Consider the following 16,778-nt stretch of genomic DNA (forward strand, 5'->3'; position numbering starts at 1 on the left):
AAAAGGGTGGAACACTCCAACTACTTGATTGATTAAGATTAAAAAAAAATTCCCTTTCACAGTTAGGATTTTTTATCAGGAAGGGATTGGACCAGAAGACCTCTGAGATCCCTTCCAAATAAATCATAGATTGATATGTATAACTAGGTAAATAACAATTGAAGGTTTTATATAAAAAGAGCCAACTAAGTGACACAGACCTTGCTTTGGGCTAGAGGTCATAGAAGTAATAAGTAGGGTGTTAGCAGAGCTTCTAAAATTGGGTAGGATTTACACACTATATGAATATCCAGAAAACCCCAAGAGTGTCCATAGGAATAAGAAGGAAAAACAGAAAATACTAAATTCTCAGTTTTATTGCATGATTCTCATTCAAGCCTGACCTTCATGCTTTTACAAACCTCAGGATTCTACTATTAGTGTTTACTTTCTTGATCGCATTATAAGCTCCTTAAGAAATGCCCTACACTCTCATATTTTATTTGAGTGATTAAATTTATTATAATTCTTTATTAATTATAATAGTTATTTAAATTAATAATAGGTATAATTAAATTAGTAACAGGTATTTTAAAAACAATCCTAATTAGAATAATAGGACAAGCTGGGTCTCTTATTCATTTTTTAGATGTTATTTTGAATCTTGATTTTGAAAAATCTTTGACCTCTCTCTTTTGGAATGACCTTTCTTTAGAAAGAGCCTAATGTTTAGTACTCTTTGGTCAAGAAGATCCCTGTTGCATGCCAAAGTAGTTCTAGATCATAGACTCACTCTTAACACAGAGATGATATCCTCAAGATGACAGCTGCCAGTAGGAAATGATTTTGGCTTCCTAATTTATTCTGGGATGTTAAGCTAGATCTCACAGCATACAAATATTACTATGAAGTATTTGCATCATAAAACTTTGAATTATTCAGAATTGTAATATATGTAAAATATGGCAATTGCTTGTAACCTAATGGAAATTTGCAGTGCAATCCAAATCATGGGACCAATTCATAGGATTTATTTTTTTATAGTAATTGATTTATTTTTTATAGTAATTGGTACTTAATAATATCTTGCCCATGATCACAAAGCTAATACTTATCACAGGCAGAACTTATATAAAGGTCTTCTTTACTCCAAGAATGTTCTCTCTCCACTGAATACCATGATGCCATCTTAGAGGATTGTAAGCAGAAGCAAAGTCTAGGAGCTCAAAGAGAACTTGGAAATCATTTGATTAAACTCGTTCATTTTGTAAAGGAAGAAACTTGGACTTTGGAGAGGTAAAGACCAAGGTCACATGTGGAGTCATTGACAGAGATGGAATTCAAACTAGGTCCTCCAACTACAAATCCAGCAGTCTTGTAGAATTGTGCCAAAAGGTTAAAATAAAGAGAGTTTTGTGGCTTTTATCAAGCAGATGACTTGGCTGATTCTTTCTTTTATTACTGCCAGAAGCTCTTTAACATAGCCCTCAAGTTTTTGTTTGGTTGCTGTTTAGAAACCTTTCGTCATGCCAGGGCTTTTGCCACAGATAGAAACTGAAATGAATCAGAGTGCGTCAGGGATACACTGACTCACAGCATCCAAAGAACCTGTTCACAAAGGTTTGTTTTCTGTCCAAGGGGAAAGTGAGGATTCTTATGACATAGCTGTATTCTCCAAGGGGGAAGGTAGACCTCTGGAGTTGCTGAAATAAATGGAAGCTTATTTGTGTAAAAGAAGCTTATGTTGAAAGTTCAGGCCAAGCTTTTTTCATCATTCTATTAGTCTAAAATATATTCAGTGAGTAGATAGCATAATATGGCAGAGGGGGAGAAAAAAACTAATGAGATCTCTTTTTTTTTTTGGATCAAACTTTATCAGTTTAGGGAACTCCCAAAGAAAAAATTCCATATGTCAACTAAGGTCTATATCTATTCTGCAACTTAAAATCTTAAGAGAGTTACTTGGGACATTGAGAATTTAAGTGACTTGCCCAGAATTTACTGGTATGTTTAGAGGCAGTAGGTTTTGAACTTAAGTATTTCTTCTAAGATTGGCTAACCATTTTGCCATATGGTTCCTCTTTTAGGCTAGATTTGTAGAATGTAATAATCAAAATTAAATATGAGGCTGCTAGTAGCTTTAGTAGCTTTATTACATAAAAGTAGTGATAATAAAGAGAGGAAAATGTAGGATAGAGGTAAGAGAGTTGCCTAGCCTACCACCCTATGTGCCCTTCTGATGGAATCAAGTTCACCACTGACAGAGGTACCTTCAGGTCCAATCTCCAGTCAGAAGAGAACAAGCATGTGTCTGAGAGGAGCCTGGTCTCGCTTAATAAGCAGTTTTCTCTCTGTACTAGCTTTTCCATGTCATATCTCAGGAACCAATCATAGTTCCTAAATTTGCCTGGCAATATGGGATTTATTGTACACTGCTGTATTCAGTACTGGTCACATTGTTGTCTCACAGGTTTAGAACTATCAGGGACCTCAGAAGTCATTTAACTCAACCCAGTCATTTTATAGGTGAGTAAACTGAGGCTAGAGAAGCTAAGATGCTTCTCTAATGTTATACAGGGAATAAATAGCAGAATTTAAATTTGAACTCAGGTCCTCAGTTGCCATATTTTATGGCACTCAGGTGCCATATTTTAGGAAGGATATTGGTGATATGGAAGGAGTTTAAATTATACTATATTTAGGGTTCAGTTAAAGAAATTGAGGAAATGGAAGACTTTGGAGAGAGGGATGGGTCTGGTACCTATCTTTTTTTAAATTTTTAAACATTATTTTATTTGGTCATTTTCAAACATTATTCATGAGAAATAAAGATCATTTTCTTTTCCTCCCCGCCTATTACCCCTCCCATTGGCGATCTGGGTATCACATGTATCCTCATTCCAAGCTCATTTCCATGTTACTGGTTTTTGCATTAGGGTGTTCATTCAGAGTCTTTCCTTAATCATATCCCCTCCATCCCTGTAGTCAAGCTGTTGCCTTTCCTCGGTGTTTTTACTCCCACTGTTTATCCTCTGCTTGAGGGTAGTGTTTTTTTCTCCTTGATCCCTGCAGGTTGTTCAGGGACATTGCATTGACACTAATGGCAAAGTCCATTACGTTTGATTGTACCACAGTGTATCAGTCTCTGTGTACAATGTTCTCCTGGTTCTGCACCTCTCACTCTGCATCACTTCCTGGAGGTCATTCCAGTCTCTATGGAATTCCTCCACTTTATTATTCCTCTGAGCACAATAGTATTCCATCACCAACATATACCACAATTTGTTCAGCCATTCCCCAATTGAAGGGCATCCCCTCATTTTCCATTTTTTTTAAACCCTTACCTTCCATCTTGGAGTCAATACTGTGTATTGGCTCCAAGGCAGAAGAGTGGTAAGGGCTAGGCAATGGGGGTCAAGTGACTTGCCTAGGGTCACACAGCTGGGAAGTGTCTGAGGCCAGATTTGAACCTAGGACCTCCCATTTTCCATTTTTTGGCCACCACAAAGAGTGCAGCTATGAATATTCTTGTACAAGTCTTTTTCCTTATTATCTCTTTGGGGTACAAACCCAGCAGTGCTATGGCTGGATCAAAGGGCAGACAGTCTTTTATCACCCTTTGGGCATAGTTCCAAATTGCCCTCCAGAATGGTTGGATCAGTTCACAACTCCACCAGCAATGAATTAATGTCCCCACTTTGCCACATCCCTTCCAGCATTCATTACTTTCCATAGCTTTTATGTTAGCCAATCTGCTAGGTGTGAGGTGATACCTCAGAGTTGTTCTGATTTGCATCTCTCTGATTATAAGAGATGTAGAACACTTTTTCATGTGCTTATTAATAGTTTTGATTTCTTTGGCTGAAACTGGTACCTATCTTAAGGCATAAATGTGTTATAACATAAAAAAAGGACTAAATTTATTAAATTTGTAGGAACTACAAGGTAGATTTGTGCGTGATATAAGGAAAAGTTTATAATAATTGTTTGTCTCACTCATACACTCTTGGGCAGGGGTCCCCAAACTACAGCCCATGAGCCACATGCGCGCTTCCCCTCCCCCCCGCTTATCCGGGCCCCCCCTCACTTCCGGAAGGGGCATCTTTTTCATTAGTGGTCAGTGAGAGGAGCATTGTATATGGCAGGGCCACAAAGCATGGTGTCGCTCATGTACAGTATTACTTATGGTGACATAATCCTTTGCATGGTGCCTTGTTCTGAGAGTAACTGAAGGAGAACAAGGTACGGCACAAAGGATTATGGGGCTGCACAATGGAAGAGGTCAGCATGGTGAGCAGTGATCTGGGGGAGGGGATTCCACACTGTGTATACTGCTGCCCAGTATAGTGGTGGCAGTGATGATCCTGTGCAAGGTGTGACAGGCCCATCACAGCCAGCGCTGCAGCCTCTACTATCCCAGACAGAGAGGTATATAGATTTGTTCATAGTTGTGTGTTTTTTTTTTTATAGTCTGGCCCTCCAACGGTCTGAGGGACAGTGAACTGGCCTTCTGTGTAAAAAGTTTGGGGACCCCTGCTCTTGGGTGACCTGTGAATTGGCCATACCATTCTGGAAAGCAATTTGGAATTTTACTAAGCAATTGGCTATAATGTCAGTACTCTTTGGCCTAGAGATTCTACTGCTATTCATATATTGCAAGGAGGTTACAGGGCCATTGAAAGACAAAACATACACCAAAATATTTAAACACCACCTTGAAAGAAGTAAAGAACTGCAAGGTAGATGCCCATTGATTACGGGATGGCTAAAATTTTTTTTATGAATATAACAGAATATTACTATGGCATAAGAAACCGTGAATATGAATATACGGAGGAATGGGCCTGTCGACTGATCCAAAATGAAATAAACAGAACAAGGAAAACTATTCATCATCACTATGATGGAAAGAACAAGAATGACAACCATAACAATATTGAAACTGAATGTGATATAATAATAATTATAAAATAAGGGATTTAAGAATATGTCTTCCTTCCTTTCCAGAAATGGGGAGATATGAATGTGGAACCCTGAATTATACTGTAAAATTTGATAGATGTATTGCTTATTTTTCCAATTTTTTTTCTCATTCTTTATTATGATTTGGCTCCCTAGTCAGGGTAAATAGTAGGGATATATTGGAAAATGAAATTAAAACCAAAAAGGTCAACAACTCAATTTATTTAAAAGTTTAATCAGTTGCTTTAAGTGTTAATAAGTTTCCCATCCCTGGAAGTCTTCAGGAATAAATAAGGAAGGAAACAAGTATTTATTAAAGTTTTTGCAATGTGCTGAGCACTGTGCTAAGTGTTTCACAAATATTTCATTTCATCCTCATAACAATCCTGAGAGGTAGGTGTTGTTATTTTCACCATTTTACATTTGAGGAAATGGAGATAATCAAAGGTTAAGTGACTGACCTAACTTCATCAGCTAGTAAAGTCCCAAGAAAAGATTTGATTTCTGGTTTTCCTGATTTCAGGCCCTAGTGCTCTTGACTTTAATCTTAGCTACTGCTAAGAAGAGGAATGATAACTAATTGAGGTTATTTTATAGGGGATCCCTTCATCCAGCCTTGAGTTCTGCCATTCCATTTATACTTAATTTATAATGATTTCATTCTATTGCAGATGATCCTGACTGTTTCCAAAAATGGGGCAGGGGAGGAATAATTCAGTGTAATTTACTGTGGCTATTAGTGCTATTTCTAAATAAGGGTTTTATCATGAGAAGATTTATGGGAATTTTCTGCATAATAAAGATAAATTTTTACAAAGGGATCAGCCTCATTCTAATGAAAACATGCCCACTCAAAGAAAAGGAAACATATATGGTTTTATTTATAATTGGCATAATGTTTTGTAGTAATCATTATATATATGTATATATATATGAACATATATATGAGAGAATATATGTGTGTGAGAGAGAGGGGGGTTGAGGGGAGAGAGAGAGAGAGAGAGAGAGAGAGAGAGAGAGAGAGAGAGAGAGAGAGAGAGAGAGAGAGAGAGAGAGAGAGAGAGAGGGGAGAGCTTCAAGTTTCTAGCTGTGTGAGCTTAGAGGTGCTATTTAACTCTCTGAACCTCAGTTTCCTTATTTGTAAAATGGTGTTACTACTAGCCATTCTTTCTACTTCACAAGGTTATTGAGTGATTCAAGGAAGATAATGTGTAGAAAAATGTTTTGTAAACTATAAACACATCTCTAAGTTGTGGGCAATTGTGTTTGAGTCCTCTGGGGGGAAAATCTATATCTGGAATTAGTTTTTCTTGTTTTTTTCTATTAAATTTCTAATTTTTCTATTTTCATCTCATGTTCAAACAAACAAATCATGATACCTCATGAGGTCTCTTCCAAATCAATTCAGTTTTTATAGCATCCTTAGCCTTAATAAAAGAAATGAGACCCTTGTTTTTGAAATCCAGTGGTGACATTTTTCACCATCTCTAATTACATGGACCAATCAGGAAGCTAGCTAGCTCCATTGTTGAAAGTGACCTGGTGTTGAATTATACTATATAATATTATTATGGCAAGCCCAGTTTTTAATTTTATCTTATAATGCTCTGTGTATGCTTTTTATCCATTGACTTTGAGGTCTATATATTTATCTTTTTAGATAGTTTCCAATTCTATTAATTCAGAATACATTTATTAAGTTCCTGCTATGTACAATATGCTAGACCAGTATATTGGGGGCAGTGTGCAAGATATAACATGAAAATCTAACCACCTATTCTTATGCTGGTGGTATGATCCCAATTACTCATTTAGATACTAAATTTTAAAGTAAGAAGCACCCATGCTAGCAGGAGCTTTATAGATTAGAATCATAGGATAATAGAGGTATGAGAAAACTGGAGTTAACCTAATACATGCCTAACTCATCCTTAGTCATCATTGATATTTGTATAGCACTTTAAATTTTGCAGAGCACTTTACTTACATTCTTATCTCAGTTAGAGATGAAGATACTGAAGCTCAGAAATGTTAAGTGATTATGTATCTAACATACAGAGGATGTAGGAATAGAACCCAGACCTCCTGGCTTCTAGTCTAGTTCTCTTGCCCAGAAATTCTTTGCTGATGGAAGAGTTTGGATTGCATAACTCAAGGCATCACTGTTGGAAAGTTTGCTCAGACTATTGTGAAGTGCATGAACAAAACATTGAAGCCTTCATCCCTAACATGCCAGCTTACCAAACTAGTTGCTGAAAGACCTGACTTCTAGTCCAAACTCTGCTGATGAAATAGCTAGGCAACCTTAGAAAAAGATACTTCTTCCCTCTCTAATTCTCACTTTCCTTATCTATAAAATAGAGACGTTATATTAGACATGCTGTAAAGCTCCTTCCCAGCCCTAAACAACACTAGGACTGTTTATTATTGTTTAATTACATGTGAAACAGTTTTTGACAATTGTTTTCTGACTTTTGTTTCCAATTCAGATTCTCTCCCTCGTCTCTTTCCCTCTTCCCCAAGGCAGGAAATAGTCTGATATAGGTTATACCTGTGCCTTTATGCAATACATATTTCCATATTCCCTATATCACGACTGAAGAAACATCCCATATACAATAAAAAATGTATGAAGGAAATAAAATGAAAGAGGGCATGATTTGAACTGTAATCAGATTCCAAAAGTTCCTTCTTTGACTGGAGAGCATTTTTTATCATGAGTCCCTTGGGGTTATCTTAGAAGCTTATTTTGCTGATAATAGTTTAGTCCTTCACAGTTGATTATCATACAATATTCCTATTACTCTATACATTGCTCTCCTGGTACTGCTCACTTCACTTTTCACCATTCAGATAAATCTTTCCAGGTTTTACTGAACTCATCCTGTTCATCATTTTGTATGCCATTACACCTATGTATTACAGCTTGTTTAGCCATTCCCCAGTTGATGGACATCCCCTCGGTTTCCAATGCTTTGCCATCACAAAAAGAGACACTAAAAATATTTTTGTACAAGTAGGTTTTTACCCCCTTAGCTCTGATCTCTTTGGGATATAAACCAGCAGTGATGTTACTAGGTCAAAGGGTATGTCTAAGTTTATGGCCCTTTGGGCATGGTTCCATATTGCTCTCTAGAATGGTTATTTCAGTTCACAGTTCTACCAACAGTGCAGTAGTGACCCAGTTTTCCCATGTCCCCTTCAACAGTTATCATTTTCCTTTTTGGGCATGTTTGCCAATCTGATATATGTGAAATGGTCTCTCAGAGTTGTTTTAATTTGCATTTCCCTAATCAGTAATGACTTAGAGCATTTTTTTCTGCTTTTTTAAAAAATGGAAATGACTTCTTCGGTGTGCCAGCTGTTAACAGATGTAAAGATTCTCTTTATGTAAGCATGGAAGATATCTATGCATGTACATGCACAAATAGCTCTATGGCAGCAGCGGAAGTATTCGTTGGGATTTCCCTTATTTCTGGCTGCTATAAACCAAAGACATTCATATAAGCATTTTTAGATGGCACCACTGCCCTCTAGTAGAGGGAGAATACTTGCTATCCTGGATGACCTGCTCTCACTCTGCAGGAAATGCATGCCATGGTGGCAGCGTGCATATTTGTGTTTTGCTCGGGCTGTCCTTTCAAATCATAGTTGAAATGCTTAAAGGGAATGTAAGTGCCTGCAAAGAGTTAGCTCTTTGCTATGTATTTTGCCAAGACATAACTAGGAGAGGTGGAGGTCAAATGAAAGAAAAAAAAATTAGGCCAAGTGGATGTTGGGAAAAGTTTTCTCTGACAATGAGAAATAGTCTATTAAGAAACAGCATCTCCATGGAAACCTCAGACATTCCATTCCTTGGGATGGTTAGCTAGGGTGGCCAGCTTATTAGGACTTCTTTGGCTCATTTTTTTGCATCTGTAAAAGCATGACATTTAGGGCTCATTTAAGCAATTTTGCAGGATGAGCTAAATAGGGGCTGTAATGCTTTTCAGCTGGTAGAATCTGAAGAAGACTGAGAGAAGGGGTCGATATATGTAGAGTAATTGGAATGTGGATTAAAGTAGAAAGAATAGGCAGAATGCAAGGTCATGTTCAAGTTGAAGATCAGTAATCTGTATGCTAAACCTGGGAACAGATTGGATGCATCTCAGTTCAGCAAAGGGAGATTCTTTTAGTGACCTTAGCTACAAGATAAGAGCGACTCACAAAAAATGACTGTCTCCAGGGCTTGCTGAGCTGGCCTTATGCCACAAGATCCAAGAGGTTGCAGAGGCTCTAGGCTGTTGCTGTGTGGTCCTGTACACCAAAGATAGAACCTTTTTATAATCTCTATGTAGTGACTATTGAAGTAAGTTAAACTTGATTGACCTTAGAGGAAATACTCTACTAAAGTATGCTATTAGAGACTTGATATATATATTTATGTAGCTAATAGCAAAGCTATTTGCATTTTAGCACTACCCTTAATATTTCTATTTATGTACCATTAGGAAAGAATACAAAGTTAACCACTATATGTTTGTCTCCCTCCATAGAGAAATATAAATATAGTATGTAGATAACTATATTTATGTATGTATTTTTTAAGACTCTTAAGCTATTATAGAATTTCTCAGGAGTGTTCAGTATGCTTAAAATTAGACTATAAACTGTGAAATTTCCTTTTTTATCATGGAATTCCTTAAATTCTACTAATAACCACATCTCGGGGGCAAACGGAATATTTTTTATTTACATTGTAGTTTGTAAAGAAGTAGTATTAACCTTTCGAATGAGAGTATTTATATATAGTAAGCTTTAAATATGTACTTGTACATTTTTTTTTAATTAGAAGCTATTACTTGGTAAAAATATCCAACCCTTTTCTGCTAAAGACTTTTGGGGCATTTTATACATTAATATACAATAATTCTGGGTTAAAAGTAAAGGACGATTCTGAACAGAGAATTCCATGGTAATTCAAAGAAACGTATTTAAATCAGTCATTTGAATAAAAGGATAACAAAGATCAAGAAGGCCAAACATTCGAAGACTTAAAAAATTGTTTTTGTTTAGAATTTAATGAACATCAATAAAAGATTACATTTCAAAATAGAAAAGATAACAAAGTTATATGCGAAACCATCAATCTCTACCATGTACAGCTTACCTTTTTTTAATGTAAATTCAGGGGGCAGCTGGATAGCTCAGTGGATTGAGAGTCAGGCCTAAAGATGGGACCTAGGGAGGTCCTAAGTTCAAATCTGGCCTCAAACACTTCCCAGGTGTGTGACCCTGGGCAAGTCACTTAACCCCCATTGCCTAGCCCTTAACACTCTTCTGTCTTAGAACCAATACCCAGTATTGATTCTAAGGTGGAAGGTAAGAGTTTTAAAAAAATGTGAATTCAGCATGTTACTTTCAGAGCTGTCTTGCTTATCTGTGTTTTCTTCTGAATTTCTCTCTATTCCCTTCTTTGAATTTTAAAATAATTCTTACATGGGGCAACTAAGTGGCTCAGTGGATTGAGAGCCAGGCCTAGAGACAGGAGGTCCTAGGTTCAAATCTGGCCTCAGACACTGCCTAGCTGTGTGACCCTGGGCACATCATTTAACCCCCATTGCCTAGCCTTTGCCACAATATCAATCAATACACAATATTGATTCTAAGATGGAAGGTAAGGGTTTTAAAAAAATCCTTCCATAAACCTACTATTTTTTTTCTTTTTCATTCTTCCAATACTATCATTAGGTCTACTTCTTCCAAATGCTCCTTCCCCAAATAAAAATGGGAAAACGCAGTTCTTTTAACAGATAAGCATAGTGAAAAGAATAACAGATTCATATTTTTCCTATCTCTAAAAATGTATTTCTCATTCTGTACCTTGGGTTCATCAGTTCTCTGCCAGAAGTTAGGTAGCATGGTTCATCAATTCTCTGAACTTGTGATTGTGAACTTGAGTTGATCAGAGCTAGGAAGTTTTTCCAAGTTATTTTTCTTTACAAAGTTATTGTCATCTACATTATTTTCATGGTTCTGACTATGTCACCACTAACAAGTCTTCCCAGTTTTCTCTGGAACTTTTTCTTTTATTATTTCTTTCAGTACAGTGTTATTTTGTTATATTTACATGTCATAATTTGTCCAGCCATTCCTCACTTGATTAAATATCCTATTTGTTTCCCTTTCCATACAAAGAGCAGCTCTAAATATTTTTTTACATATGGGTCTTTTTTCTCTTTCAAATCCAAGAGTTTTAGAATTGGAAAGGATGTTAAAAATTGCTTAATCCAGTTCCTTCATTTTTCAAATAAGGAAAATGACAACAAGAGATTAATGACTTCCTTAAGGTTTGATTCATGGATAAATCTTAGATTATAGAAAGCTTTTGAATCATCTTTACTCATTCTTCTTCTCTATTTTCCATAACCCAGCCTTTGCCAGTTGTTCTGACTTTTGTCCTACCACTAAACTTTGATGTTTTTGGACAAGAGAGTGGGGTTTACAATTTTGCTAACTACCTTATTAAAATCAAATTCATATTCAAGTTAAGACATCACCACATGATGCCATTGGTTCTCTTTGGAAACAGATGAAAAACAATGTGACCACTCTCGATTCTATGAAATGCTAGCCTTTACAAACATTCTTTAGTTGTTGCATCATCATCATCACCATCCATTGAGATAAGGACAGGACCTATGCTTTCATTGGTATAAGGAACTCTAGATGATGAGATATAATGATGATGATGGTCACTCACATTTATATATTGCTTTGCAAAATAAAAGTGAGGCAGCCAGGTGGTGCAGTGGATAAGGAAGACCTGAGTTCAAATAGATACTTCCTAGCTGTGTGACCTTGGACAAATCACTTAACCCTTGTGATCTCAGTCTCCTCATCTACAAAATGAGCTGGAAAAGGAAATGGAAAATCACTTTGCCAAGAAAACCTCAAATGGGATCACAAAGTGTCAGACATGACCAAAATGAATGACCATTAACAATTTCAAAGTGCTTTCACATTGGCTATTTTATTTGATTCTCACCACCCTAAAAAGCAAGTAGGGAATTAACATGTTATGCAGTAGGAAATTGAGAATCAGAAAGTTTAAGCAACTTGCCCAAGGTCTCACAACGTATTAAAATATTGCCTATTTATATAGACTTGTTTAGTAAGTCACCATATATAAAGTGTATCTTTTGTGCTCAGTACTGTAACGGATACAGAAGAAGCATATCACCTATTTTTTGTCTTTGAAGCATTTACTTTTTTGTCATCAAGGCAAAATGAACACATAGGAAATAACAATTAAGTTCTAAATAATGTCAGTTAAAATGAATAAATAAAAAATTTAAAAGCTGAGATTCATCACTGTAGGGCTAAACTAATCAGAGAAGTCTTCCTGCAAGAGGAGGAAGTGCTTAAATGAGAAGAATTCATGGGATTAGGGCAGTTGAAAAGAAGCAAGTAGATATACAGATGTTCTAATTACATTAAGTAATCACAGAAAGTAGCAATGACTATGGGGGGGTGGATAGATAAGATAAAACAATATATTGAAGAGATATGATATATTGAAGAGACTTGCTTCATTGGAGCTGAGGTTAGGGAGTGAAAAGAGTATATAGTTGTTCAGAACCCGGTTATGGTAGCCAAAAGCAAGACAGAGGGGCCTGAACTTGTGGCAGAGAGTAGGGAATTATGAGTCCTTTTCTTAGATCTAAACATGAGACAGAAGCTATATCTGTAGCTCATTCTCTCATGGAATAGAAAAAAAAATACATTTCTTGGGAGTAAGGGAATATGGATTCTAGTCCTAACTTTGCCACTTCTCTTAAGGATGGCCTTGAGCAGTTTATTTAAATTCAAGAAGCATTTATTTTATTTTTTTTAAAGAAGCATTTATTTTAAATGCTCATCTTGTGCAAGGCATTCTGCTCTGTGCGCTATGTATACAAAGGCAAAAATGAGACAGTACCTGACTTAAAGAGCTTACTTTCCACTTAAGTCACTTTAGCTTTCTAAGCTATAGTTTCCTGTTTTTTGAAAAGACTAGATTATCTCTAATGGTCTTCCATTTCTAAAATGATATGATTTTCTGGTTTTCCAGGAGGGTGCATTATGGGTAAGAGTACTCTAAGCGTCAATGATAGTAGTGGTGTATGTTGGCAGAAGTGGGAAAGGAGACAATCACATGGGATTTGCTATTACAGAAGAAGAGAGATGGGGAGGTGTCACTAGCGCAGCAAGTGTTTGCTGTGTGTTTATTCAGAGTCACAGCTTATGGTCACTTTTGGTGTTTCTTTTGATGGGAAAGAACTGTTTGGGGAAATGCACAGAGCCAGGTTTTTAAATGTGGGTTGTAACAATTGCCTTTTAATTAACTGAGTTCTGTTCAAATGATGTGCACTTGAATCTTTGCCAAAAGTGGCTGTTCATGCACGAATAGCTTTTGAGCCAACAAAATGGTGCCCAGCTTTCAATCATATGTGTACAGTTCTTTGCTTCATCTTGTGAGTGAATAAAAAGGAGGTAGTGATTCAGTTTGGGACTGGAATGGGGGTGGGAGTGGAGAGATACAATCAGGCATTGGTGTCTTTATTATAAAGTACTATCTCATCCCATTGGAATCTGAATGAGATAAGTCCTTTGGAAGCCACCTCTAGAAATAAGAGGAAAATGTTTCAGCTCTTACAGACCATTTAGGAGTGTGTTTCTCCTGGTTTATTTTGTTCTCGTCTCTGCAGCATAGAATTGTAGGACAGAAAAGATTACACTGATTCCTGTTCCCAAAGCGTTTCAGGATTCTGCCTTGAGGTAAGGAGATGTAAACATATTTGGGCTATTCTTTTCCACATTAGAAATATAACCTCAGTAATATACTCCTCAAGTTATCTTACAAGTACAGGGAGTTTCTTCTGAGAGCAGTGGTGTCTGATGGTTTGGGATATTATTACCATATGACTGTTATTTAGAAGGTGAACACTGGTGACTCATTTGCTTTTTGATTGTGGTAAAGGAAACTTTTTTCGATGGAAAATATATTGGGGTGGGTGGGTGGTGCCTGGGGAGGGAAGAGTCCTTAAACTATGAGTTTTCTCCTAGAAAGGGCTGCTCTGTGAAGGAATAAGCACCAGCTGTTTCTCCATTAGCAGACTTGCCAGAGATACCCATGACAAGACATCCTAAAATTGTGGTTCCTATATTCTTCAGCAACATAGTAGTAGATTCCAATTCTGAACAGGGATGTTAATGATAGGCTTAAAACTAGTAAAGAAAAACCTGTAGCCTGATGGAAAAGGACCTATTTTTATAGAGTGGTATACTTCTTCTTGTAGCATTAAGCTTGGACCGTAACCTTTGTAATGATGCTCTAGTGCCCATGTTTGCATTAGATCTATTTTAGGCATGTTAAAAGCCAGCAGCACCAGTTCCTTTGCTTCGGGCTGTGTAATGTGAGGGGAAGCCTTCCAAGGAGCCATGGAGAGAAGTACTTAAGTGTGGTGCTAATCTCCTCACACAACTAGAAGATACAGGCACTAGGTGAACTCGGGCCACCAAAAGAAGCCCACATGTCTACAGTCAATTTTGCTTATCAGCAACTCCTAAAAGGAGTGGCAGGAAGGTTAAGACAGCTGAAAAACAATTTGTAATCCCTATAATTGCCCAGTAAAATTTGGAGGGTGTCTAAAGAGTTAATCCCAGGAGTGCTTTTAAATAAAACATCCGTGCTGTTTGCTCCGTGTCTGCCTCTTTGAGCCAGCTTGCTCTCACTGGCTTCATATATATCAATGGAGGCCAGGCAGACCCCTCGAGGGCCTTCCCATTCTTCCAGCTGGGAGCTGGCTGTTGATTTAATATATAGGGAAATCTTAACAGAGCCTGGGCTGCACAAGGGGGGGTGTGGGTGATGGCCGTGACATAGTGAAAGATACCCAGGAGTCGGAGGGGACTTAGTCCTTGCTTACAGGCTCAGCCACCAAAGCTATTAATAGAAGCACACTGAGTCATAGATAAAGGAATGTCACAACTGCTGGAGCTTTGCTACTGTTGCGCATCAGAAAACCAACAAGAGCAACCCATCCGAAAATGATGGCGCTCTTTCCTCCTCTCTTCCTAGTCCACCAAAAGCAGTTTATTTGAATATATACCCAGGCAGAGATGAGGAAGGGTGATTGCCTTCATTCTTTTCTGCGAACGCTGGCTCTCATAGACCCAACACGCTGCAATATTTGCAGTAAATAAAACCTAATAGTGGTTGTGCATTCTGGTTCTGAAAGATGGATTGACCATCTGCTATTCTCTTTCTCTGAACAGCGCTTGTATCTCATTGCTTCTCCCCATATGGTTGGATATAGATGAAACACAGGGTAGAATGCAGGTGAATTGGGGAAATGGGTATCAGGATCAGATTTCATGCCCGATATTAAATCTTCTGTTCACTGTGAATATGGGTGATTCTTGTTTTTAAAATCAATAGAATGTAAAGCTCCTTTCTCTTTCTCTCTTCATCATGCCTGGTAACTAGTAGGTGCTTAATTAATACTTTTTTATTTTTCTGTCAGCGGTTTGTCCTCAGGCATAGTAGAGCACCCCCAAAAGAATGAGATGTGGAGTCAGAAATTTCTGGGTTTGAGTCTCACCTTCACCAATTATTAACAGTGTGATACTTCTCTTGATATAATTTTCCTTATTTGGAAAATAATATTTATTCTAGCTGTTCCACACAGTTGTTATGAGGATTGGTTAAGTTAAATAACTATAAATGTGAAAGTTCTGTGAATGAAAAACATTTTATACATACATGTGAATTATATATATATGTAAACACACACATAATGGAGGGAGGGATCTGAACCCAGCATTCTCCTGATTAAGAAACTTCTCCTCTCAAAGCAGGTCATTACCAGTTCTATAATTTATGATCCTGGAGAGTTGTCTGGGTCACTGAGAGGCTAAGTGTGGCCAGGTTAAGAACCTCTGATCTGTAGCCAGATGGGACCTCAGAGATCATCTAGTCCAATCCTCTTATTTTATAAATAAGGGAACCCAGGCTTGGGAAAGTTAAAGTGACTTACCCTAGGTCACATGGCAATAAGGCAGGATTTTAATTCAGACCTCCTCTATGAGTCCAGTCTAAGAATTTGAATGCCCTATCCCAGAAGCTTGCTTATTTATTGTTGTGCTATGAGCACTTTCTTCTAAGCATTAAAAAAACTTCATTTTCTCTAGAAATCCCAGATTTGATCAATGAACGCTTAAAGGTGAGTATTAAATGCCTGGTAGCTAGGCTTAGTCCCTGGAAGAACCAAGAAATTTGAAGGAGCTCTACTTGGGGTTCCAATGCCTTACTCAATAAGAGATCCAGTCCTCATCCTGTTCTCCATTCTCTCATCACCTAAATGGACTTTGCATTTCTTTTTTGGTCCCCAAAGAGGTGGTTTCGAAGTAACTGGGCTTTTTCAGTCTCATCTAGACCAGACAAATTTCTGGGAGTAGGAATCGAATGGTATTTGGCGTAGCAGACAAGTAAAATGGAAGGGAAGAGGGGGGCTACTGAATACCCCCTCCCTTGCAGTGACCCTTTATTCCAAGCGAGAAGTACAGGGCTACGAATACTAAAGAACTAGCTGAAAACCCCCGCCTCTCTCCCTGGTTGCAGGATAAACCGTAGGTGACCGAGTTTCTTTCTACGCCCCTGGCCATTTAAAAACTAACCGGCAGCCTAAGGCGCACGTTTCCTCCCCTGGATGTTCCTGGGGCTCCGTTGCCCGGGTTGTCATTTATGTGTCTGTCGCTAGGAGGCATCCTTGCCAGCAGCAGCAGCGCGGAAGCTCTGCCTCGGCAGGAGGAAT

At 37.7% G+C, this 16,778-nt stretch overlaps 1 protein-coding gene across 25 annotated transcripts in view; it reads left to right on the plus strand.

Moving 5' to 3' along the window:
* The window catches only part of ABLIM1 (actin binding LIM protein 1), a 400,442-nt gene that overhangs the window by 140,597 nt on the left and 243,067 nt on the right, over positions 1–16,778 (plus strand). The window contains exon 1 of one of the 25 annotated variants that reach the window (XR_008913151.1): positions 12,972–13,740. The exons of the other annotated variants lie outside the window; for them this stretch is intronic. The gene's annotated coding sequence lies outside the window, so the exon portion shown is untranslated. Of the gene's footprint in view, positions 1–12,971; positions 13,741–16,778 lie in introns of those variants that run through there. 25 annotated transcript variants of the gene reach the window in all.

Source organism: Monodelphis domestica, chromosome 1 (assembly GCF_027887165.1).
Source record: "Monodelphis domestica isolate mMonDom1 chromosome 1, mMonDom1.pri, whole genome shotgun sequence".
Lineage (NCBI taxonomy): Eukaryota > Metazoa > Chordata > Mammalia > Didelphimorphia > Didelphidae > Monodelphis > Monodelphis domestica.